Source organism: Gossypium hirsutum, chromosome A13 (assembly GCF_007990345.1).
Source record: "Gossypium hirsutum isolate 1008001.06 chromosome A13, Gossypium_hirsutum_v2.1, whole genome shotgun sequence".
In the NCBI taxonomy this organism is placed as follows: Eukaryota; Viridiplantae; Streptophyta; class Magnoliopsida; order Malvales; family Malvaceae; genus Gossypium; species Gossypium hirsutum.
This window is the reverse complement of record NC_053436.1, coordinates 30334487-30344271: the sequence shown is the minus strand read 5'-3', so window position 1 is coordinate 30344271 and position 9785 is coordinate 30334487. Positions and strand designations below refer to the sequence as shown.

Below are 9785 nucleotides of genomic sequence, written 5' to 3'. Positions count from 1 at the left end.
AGCTTCGAAATTGAGTTATCCGGATCTATATAAATGAATTTAACATCAATTTAATCCATTTCATACTCATTTACATTCAATTCATATCCTAGGAAAAATTATCATTTTGCCCCTATACTTTTTATTAATTCCAATTTCGTCCCTTGGCTCGGAAAATGAAATTCATGCAATTTAATCATTATTCCAATAACTGAAATTTTCATATAACATTTACAGCACATATATTTTACAAAATTTAGAATTTTTTCATAACTTTTACATCTTTACAATTTAGTCCCTAAATAATAATTTCATCAAAATTCTCTTTGTAAAAGTTGTTTATCTATCAATAACCTTTTATTTTTTACCATAAATTTCAAAATTTCAGCATATTTATCCATGTCAAAACTTTGATACTTTGATAAATTTACAAATTAATCCCCAAAATAGATAGATTAAACTATTTCGATCACAAAAAATATAAAAATTACTAAAAACAGGACAAAAATTCATACCTAATTAAGCTTGATTAGTTTCCTTTCTCTTTCCTAGGGTTTCCATGTAAATTTTGGGGAAGAAGATGATATAAAATGATATTATTTGATATTTATTTTATTTATCATCTTTAATTTTTCAACTTTCCAATTTCATCCTTTTTTCTTCTTCTAATTTTCCATGGATGAATTACCAAAAATATCTACTAACTTTTATTAATGGTCTAATTACCATATAAGGACCTCTCATTTTGAATTCTATAGCTATTTGATCCTTTTAGCTACTAGAACTCGACTTTAGCGTTTTATGCAATTTGGTCCTTTCCATAATTAAACACATAATTGGTAAAATTTTCTTATCGAAATTTTCATATAACATTCCTATCATATTGTAGACCATGCAATAATATTAAAATAAATTTTCTTTCTAACTCGAATTTGTGGTTCTGAAACCACTGTTTCGATTTCACTAAAAACGGGCTGTTATAGATCTGGCAGTGCCAAATACATTAGATATTAACGATTTAGTGTTGTTAACAATAATGTCAATAAATATGGTAGATATTAACGATTAATGTCGGTTAAAGAGTCAATTTGACTAATTTCATTAGTTCAAAAGTTGAATTGAATATAAAATGTTTGAAATAGGGGTGAGCAAAACCTGATTCAATTTGAAAAATTCGATAAAAAAATTTAAATTTTGAATTAAATAGTTTGAGTTATTTGAGTTAATCAAGTTATTCGGATCAACTCGAATAAAAAATTAAGTTTTTTTGTTTAACTCAAATATGAATTACACAATTCGAGTTATCCAAAAATCCGAATAAGAAAAGGCAAAACAACGTCGTTTTGATAAATGTTTACCTTTTCTAAAGTTAAAAGTCAAAACTATTAAGTTAAAAGGTAAAATTTCGATGTTTTGATAAATATTTACTCATTAAGTTAAAAGGTAAAACAATTATATTGTTTATGTAGTTAACTAATCTAGTACTTCGTCTACTAGTTAAATAATCGTTCCACGTAAACACAATATTGAGTATAAATAATATGATTCGTTAACTCGACTCGACTTAACTTGAAAATTTTTCACTCGATTTGATTGAAAAAAATTCAAATTAAATTCAATTGCTAAAATATAATTCGTTAAATTAACTAACTCAAATTTTTAACTTAATTCGACTCGACTCGACTCGACTCGACTCGTTCTAATACTTTCCCTAAGTTTGAAAGGTTTAATTGAGTTTATCATACGAGTTCCGCCCAAAAAAAAACACAGATAAAGGAAAATGTAAGTATTCTTATACTAGAACTCTAAACGACACAAGTCAGACCAAATTGACAATAATACCCCTAACCTTAAGAGTAATTTACTTTCCACGAAAACCTCAAAAAAAACCCCACATTGTCTTCACTTCCTTTCTTCAAAGTTGCTTAAATGGCTACTGTTAGTAGTAGCAATAGCAACAGCACCATCATTAACGGCGGGATAAGTAGCGTAACCCATGGTCAATGGAAAGCGAACGAAGCAATTGGTCGGAACGCCAGGGCTCTCCAAGCCTTGAGAGAACTTATCGTTGTCCCTCTTCTCCACTCTCGTGAAGCCCAGAAACTTGGTCTCAAAGTATCCAACTTTTACCCATTTTTTATATATATAATTTTTTAAAACCTTAAGTTGTAGCTTTGGTTTTGAGTTAATGATATGTGGGTTTTGTTCCAGTGACCTTGTGGTTTGCTCCTATATGGTCCCCCAAGCACTAGGAAGGTTACTTATTGCTTTATCCATATGCTTTTCTTTCTTTCTTCTTCAGTTTTATCATTAGTTTATTGAAATTTGAATACCCAGAAAGCTAATATATATTATTAATCATTCTTCTAAAATGGGTGAATTTCTATCTATAGCTGTTAGGGAGATATATGATCCTTTTATATATCTTTTGAAGTAATTTGGTTTTCTTTGCAGTGGTAGACAAGCTTGGTACGTGCAATAGTTCGGGAATCCGATGCCCATTTAATAGTTCTTAGGTACTGCATTATTTGGATTGATCTTTGTATGATATCAAATTGCTTATGTATGGTACAAATTTTGAATGTTTGAATAGTTGTTTTGTCATTTTCGAGTTTCTGTAACTTCTATGACTTTTAGTTATTTTGCAGCCCAAGCTCTGATTACAGAGCACATGCTGCAGAAAGTGAGAATTTAGCGGGATGTGTTTTCAGAGGTGACATCTCATGCAAGTTCAGGCAGACCTTCAATTATTTTCATTGATGAAATAGATGCACTATGCCCTCGTCACAATTCAAGGTATTGTAAGAAGTGGGAGCAACAATGGGTTGTTTTCTGAGAAAATTGCTCATCTTCAAATTGCCTCCTTTTTTTTTTTAAATGGTATTTGTATTTGAATGTGATTGACAAACAAGTTGAGAATTCATGGAATTCAAGATGTAACTTTGCATGATAGTTGATCACTTATAATTGGTTATTGTACGGATAAAAATTTATCACTAAATTTCTAATGTTGTTTCCTTCATCTACATTGCTCTAGAGGTTGCTATCAATGGTTCACTTGGCTAAAAAAAGGAATCTTATTTTGATAAAAATTGAGGATATATAGTGTATATGCACATTGCATTTTGCATGTAACCAAGTGATTGTTTTCCGAAGCACACTTCAGTAAACTAACTATGCTTCAATTGCAGATGTGAGCAGGATGTTAGGCTAGCTTCTCAACTCATTACACTAATGGAAACCCTCAGCAACTTTTGTACCACGAGTTGTCGTGGGTTGCATCAACTAATAGGTTGGTTTCTCTAATTCAAGTTACAAATTCTTTATATGTGTCATAGTCAGCCTCGTTTATAAGGAACTTAGTGTTAAGCTTCTGGAGATTTTATATGATGATTCGCATGTCATTCACATTTCTTGTCTTATGCTTATGTTAGAACCTAATAGTAATGTATTACTTGCTGCTTCACAGTTTCGGCTACTTCCTAAGCATTTCTCCAAGTGCCTTACTAAGGATTTGCATCCTTCCGTTATTTGTGGGCTATGATGCTATCTTTATAAATTTAAATGCACTGGGCTTGTAAATTTTGTACATTCAATTATCTCCTTATTGTAATTTTTTTTTCTTAACGTCTTAATTGATTGTCTGGTGGTTCACTCATAGAAAGCTAGTTGCAGTGGGTTCTAACATTTTAGGTTAAACGTTGTAAATTGTCGCTAACCTGTATTTTTGTGCATCAAGGCTGGATGCCTAATGAAGAAGGTCAGAGCGTTTTGATGATGAAGTTGAAGTTACCACACCTAATGAAGAAGAAAGGTTTCAAATTCTCAAGGTAAGACTGGATTTGCCTTTCGATTATATTCCTTATGTGTGTTGATTTGCTTGCCATGATCAATCAGACACTTCAAATGCATGAAACATTTTTAAGCATGTCGCTTGATTTGCATCTCGGGTCAGATTGTTTAAGTCATAAAGCTTTGTTGTCATTGTTTTCAGCTTTATACAAAAAAGGTTCCTTTGGATCCTAGTGTTGACTAGCAAGTTGTAGCTGCATTTTCCAATGGATATGCTGGAGCTGATGTGGAAGCTCCTAATATGCCAGCATAATTAAGAGATAAATAATTGTTAAAGAAAAGATTTAATTTTATCGAACAACATAATTAAGTTCAGTACTTAAATTTATTAATATACTACACAACTTTCTAATATAAATTCAGTACTTTCAATTTATCAAACAGCACCTTGTCTCCTAATAGACCTATGTGAGTACAGAAAGCCTTATGGTAGCAATAAACAGCTTCGTTGTCAGACATGGGTAAAATCTCAGAGATAGCGGATGCTTCCACAAAGAACTTGGTACTTGCCTGCAGAGTTGAGATTTTATTTTAGTATGTATGATATGTTAACATTTTGCCTTTTGGCCTCACTACTTCATTCTCATGCTTGTTTAAAGACGGTATAGGGTGCTGGTCTATTCATAATTTCTGAATCAGTGGTGCAGAGCTATACTGGATGTAAGTTGGAGAGGATGAAGGTTTGTTGTAAAATGTAATTCGTACACCAAGCCTAATTTTCTTTGACTAAGCTGATGTTGCTTTTAGAGAAAGACCGGTTAGCAGCAACAGCATCATTTATGAAGGTTCCATGTTGTCCCTGACACAAAGCCATAATACAAAAAGGTAGAAAGTTCATTGAGTGGGGAGATCCCTATTAAGATTGGTGTTTTGGGGTGTCATGCATAATGAGCAAACATCATATAACTGCAGCCATTCAACGGGATTCGAAATGCCAAGGCTCGAAGACCTCTGGGACATGGAACAGTACTTTAATTAAGGCTGTTCGTGCCCCTTTTGACGACCAAGTAACAATGGCAACAATGTATCTTTCTGGGGATGCGAAGCTGTGGTGGCGGACGCGATATGAGGATGTGCTGGAAGACCGTTGCGAGATCAACGCCTGGGAGGAACTAAATAGGAAGCTCAAGGAAAGGAGCAGTTCCTGCCTGAGAACGTTGCATGGCTCGCACGAGAGCCCCTGATGCGGACCGGCACTGTTCGAGAAAATCAAAGCAAACCATGGGGGACTGACCCAAGCTATAGATAAAGGAAGGACTTTGATAGATAGAATAAGGCACTCAGACATCAAAAAGAGGGCTACTTCACTATGAATGGTAACATATGAATTGAAACTAATGCGACGGGTGTCAATTACCAAAAACGACTCGACCACTAACAATCAGTGGTTACATACAAAAAAATTAATGGTATGTTGATGATCTTATATAACCAGTTTGTTTGGGTAACATTTGTTCATTTATGGAAACTTTTTGTTTTTAATGATATTGGTGAGTTAAAATTATTAAAACATTTTATGTAAAAAATTATATATTTTTTTATAAAAAAAATTAGGTGATCTAATGATTTTTTTATGATTTTCAATTAATTATTATAAAGTTATATTAAAAAAACATTTTATTCTTATAGTATTATTTAAATTTTTATAAGAAGTTACTCTTTTTATAAAACATTATGAAATTTATAAAAAATTTTGAATTAAATTTTTTTTCTTTTAGATTTTAATCAAACATTATAAAAAAATTTAATGCTTATAATTTTTTTAAATATTTATATTTATATATTTATATAGTTTTTTAATTTTTGAATAATGACATCATAATGATATAATGAATGTGTTAAGTAAAAAAAAGAAAAGAAAAGAAAAGTATGTTAAGCATTAGATTTTTACAAGGAACACTAATCAGAGAGAGATGGAAATGAGTTAATAAAAGTTGACATTAGCAAAAGAATCTAATAAAGGAATAATCTTATAACTTATCATATATCAACTTTTTCCTCTGAAATTGGAAAGCGTCTGTATTAATTAATTATTATTTAAAAAAAATCTTTTTTATTGAAATGCAAAAAGTATTTTATTAATTATAATATATATTTCATTAATCAATGCTTAATCACATTATACTCATGTATTAATTAGATATATTATTTTTATTAGGTATTTAAATATATAATAAAAAATGCAACCTAAACATACTTAAAATGGCATAAGTAGTTGGGCATCGCAATACAATTTGATTCATAATTGGGACTAGATTAGTGGACCAAACTTAGACTCAAGGATGTTATTAGGAAATTATGAGAATAATAGAATAATTACTAGTTAGCTTTAGGATGTTTGTTTCGTTAGTTTTTTTTTTTACACTAAAAAAAATGGTTTAAATTTAAATTGCATATCTTTCGTAAATTATATAGGTTTGATGATTTTTTTTGGATTTCTTTTTTTATCCGTCAGTATATCATTTGAAATTTAGCGTATATAATGATGGTCCGTATCCGAAATACTATAATTCGAGTTGGATGGCATAGGGAATTGATTCTATTGCGCAAAGTGATATTGTAATTATTTGGGTGTTTTCTTTTTACAGATTTGGGAATTTTTTTGTTAGACAAAACACCCTAGTGAACAAATATAAATATAAATATAAATATTAAATACAAGATCTGAAATAAAATAATATAAAAATATATATTTATGTAAAACACCAGATTTAAAATAAAACAAATTAAATAAATATTTATATTTATTTAAAAACTTCAGATTTGAAAACAATTAAATAAACAAGAATTTTGAAAAACCAGATATGGAATAAGGGAATCGAGGCCTGTTTTCACAGTTTCTTTAAGACAGTTTCGATCGCTCCTATAGTACACGAAGAAACGCTAGTCGACTATCTCCCAGGATACAACAACAAAATGATAGCGATAGTAGTACCTTTACAGTGATCAACGAACAAATATTGCCTTCTTCTATCACCAAAATGTTAAAAAATTTGGAGAGAAAAGAGAAAAATTTTGAGAGTGAAATAAATTCGTTGTGCCTATGTGTCAAAAAATCCTATAGAATTCTTTAGGTTTTTATAGGCATTCAATATGGCGGAATTTTAGAAATTTCCATGAATAAATATACTAATATGCATTAAAGTAGCCTTTAAATCAATTTGAATAAAATTAAATCAAATTGATTGGAATCAAATCAAATCAAGATATATGTCCTTTTAAAATAGATTCTGTATAATATTTGTTGAGAAAAATAAGTTTTCTTGTTGGGCTTAAAATATGTACAGGCCCTTGTTGGGCCTGACTGATCCGAACATTTCACGTCGCCCACAACGTGCGGGTGCGCCTCAACCCCAATGGGTTTGGATCTGCACCCCCTGCATGCGAGGCAGGGTTTCAAGTTTAATCATTCAATAACCCTTCAAGTGTGTTCTCATATATATACATATCTCACACTTGGTATTTAACCAATGTGGGATCTAAGCTTTCCTTTCCCTCAACAAATATTCACAAATAGTTTACTTTGAGCATCAATTTCTCATTCATCACTCAATCATTTTGAGCATATGATATACCATTGTAAAAGTCTCATGGAGTAAAATATAAAATCATAATTTTATGATTCAACTCTCCACCTTTACCAATCAGGAATATGCCTCAAAGTTTCCAAAAATAAAAATTTTTCCAACAATCTCCCACATGAATGAAAATTGATAGTTTTAACGAAAAAACATTGACTCAATGTAGTGATAGAATCTATGATCGATAGTGTATAAGATAGGTAGGCATCTACTTTTGAACTTTCCCTTGTGAAAGTTTATTTACTTTACTAACTGACCAGTAGACGTGATGTCCTTGAACTGTTCTACCGTTTGTGTAAACGATAATATACCTCACACAACTACCTCCCTGGTAAGATTTTTAGTTCTCACGGGTATGTTCATATGGCCGTGAACGTCTTCCTAGTTCTACAAGAATTTGAGAGAACTATGCCCCAATAGTATCCTCGAAGCGACCCCACTTCACTTTCACATAGGTGACTTATGTTGCTCGGCTCACTGAAACACACAATGGTCATTAAAAGCTTTGCTTAACCTATCTCACTTTAAATCATTGTTTAGATCATAGGAACGGACTTGGGATAAGAACCCCCACGGTGACCTCACAAGGTTTATACAATTAGGTTGTCCCTTTGAACCTATATCTTGGGATATCCAGCCAACTAGGTTGAGTTTTCCTTCATATAGTGCCTTTAATTTCCAAGGGCTTTAGTTTCATTTCTTTTAACTTTTTAATCAACTTGATCTCGGTTTAAGCCTTTAGTCAGCGGATCTGCAATGTTATCTTTTGATTTTACATAATCAATAGAAATAACTCCATTTGAGATTAGTTGTCTAACGATATTGTGTCGACAATGCATATGTCTCGACTTACCATTATACATTACATTTTGTGCTCTACCAATTGTTGCTTGGTTATCACATTGTATGCATATTGTGGGCACAGGCTTTGGCCAGTCAGGAATATCCTCTAAAAAGTTTCAAAGCCATTCGACTTCTTCTCTAGATTTGTCTAGAACTACAAACTCAGTTTCCATTGTGGATCTAGTTATAATTGTTTGTCTTGAGGATTTCCATGACACAACTTCTCCTCTTAATATAAAAACATATCCACTTGTGTCTTTGGTATCTTGAATATCAGATATCCAACTGGCATCAAAAAAACCTTTTAAAACAGCAAGATCTTTGGAATAATGCAACCCATAGTCCTGAGTATATATGAGATATCTCTGTATCATTACAATTGATTTCCAGTAGTTTTCCCCTAGATTTCTTATGAATTTGCTTGAACTGCTCATAGTGAAACCAATATCTGGCCTAGTACAGCTCATAAGGTACATTAGATTGCCTATTACCCTTGCATATTCCACTTGATCAACACTTTCACCTTTGTTTTTGGACAGATGTTGGCTCGTATCTATTGGAGTTTTGGCTATATCAAAATAATCCTTGCTAATTTTCTCAAGAATCTTGTCCATATAGTGTGACCGAGTCAATATGAGACCTTCAGATGATATCTTGATTTGGATGCCCAAAATCACATCAGCTAGTCCCATATATTTCATGTTAAACCTTGAATTTAACATGTCTTTGGTACGTTTTACCATTTCATTATTACTTCCAACAATGAGTATGTCATCAACATATAAGCATAGGATTATATATCCAATATCGGTAGTTTTGACATACACACATTTTTCAAACTCATTAGTCTTAAAGTCATTTGTCAACATGACATTATCAAACTTTTCATGCCATTATTTTGGAGCTTGCTTAAGTCCATTGTCCTAGAACTACATGACACTCAAGTTGTTCCATGTAAATTTCTTCATCAAGATCTCCATTTAGAAAGGCTATTTTAACATCCATTTGATGCACTTTTAGATTCCGCAAGGTGGAAATTGCAAGTATCATCCTTATAGAAGTTATCCTGGATACTACAGAAAAAATATCAAAGTAGTCAAGGCCTTCCTTTTGTCTATAACCTTTTATAACCAATCTGGTCTTATACTTATCAATTGTTCCATCTACTTTCATTTTTCGTTTGAAAATCCACTTAGAATTTAGTGGTTTAATTCCTGGAGGAAGATCCACTAATTCCCATGTATGATTTTGCATGATGGAGTCAATTTCACTTTTAATAGCATCTTTCCATAAGGTGCTTTTGGATGACTGTATAGCATCATTATATTTTTGAGGTTCGACCTCTAGCATAAAGGTTAGAAAATTCGATCTAAAAGATTTGTCCACCCTTGCTCGTTTACTCCTTGGCTCTATTTCAATTTCAACCTCTTCTTGACTATTTTCATCTATAGTCTTAGAAGTTCATTTAGTTAAACTTGAATCAACTTCCCTAGCTTTACATAGGAAGATATTTTCAAAGAATGAACATTC

General features: G+C 31.8%; 1 long non-coding RNA gene across 10 annotated transcripts; it reads left to right on the top strand.

Annotated features, from left to right (window-relative positions):
* Nucleotides 1-1800: 1800 nt before the first annotated feature.
* On the top strand, nucleotides 1801-5316 carry LOC107893880 (uncharacterized). Of its 10 annotated transcripts, XR_001683051.2 has the most exons (10): nucleotides 1801-2094; nucleotides 2191-2235; nucleotides 2434-2495; nucleotides 2628-2775; nucleotides 3171-3271; nucleotides 3719-3809; nucleotides 3974-4333; nucleotides 4431-4491; nucleotides 4579-4656; nucleotides 4744-5316. It is a non-coding gene; the product is annotated as an uncharacterized lncRNA (long non-coding RNA). The 10 variants fall into 10 exon arrangements; XR_005908019.1 differs by having other exon boundaries at nucleotides 1848-2094; nucleotides 4216-4333; nucleotides 4431-4656; XR_005908017.1 differs by having other exon boundaries at nucleotides 1848-2094; nucleotides 3974-4491.
* Nucleotides 5317-9785: the final 4469 nt, after the last annotated feature.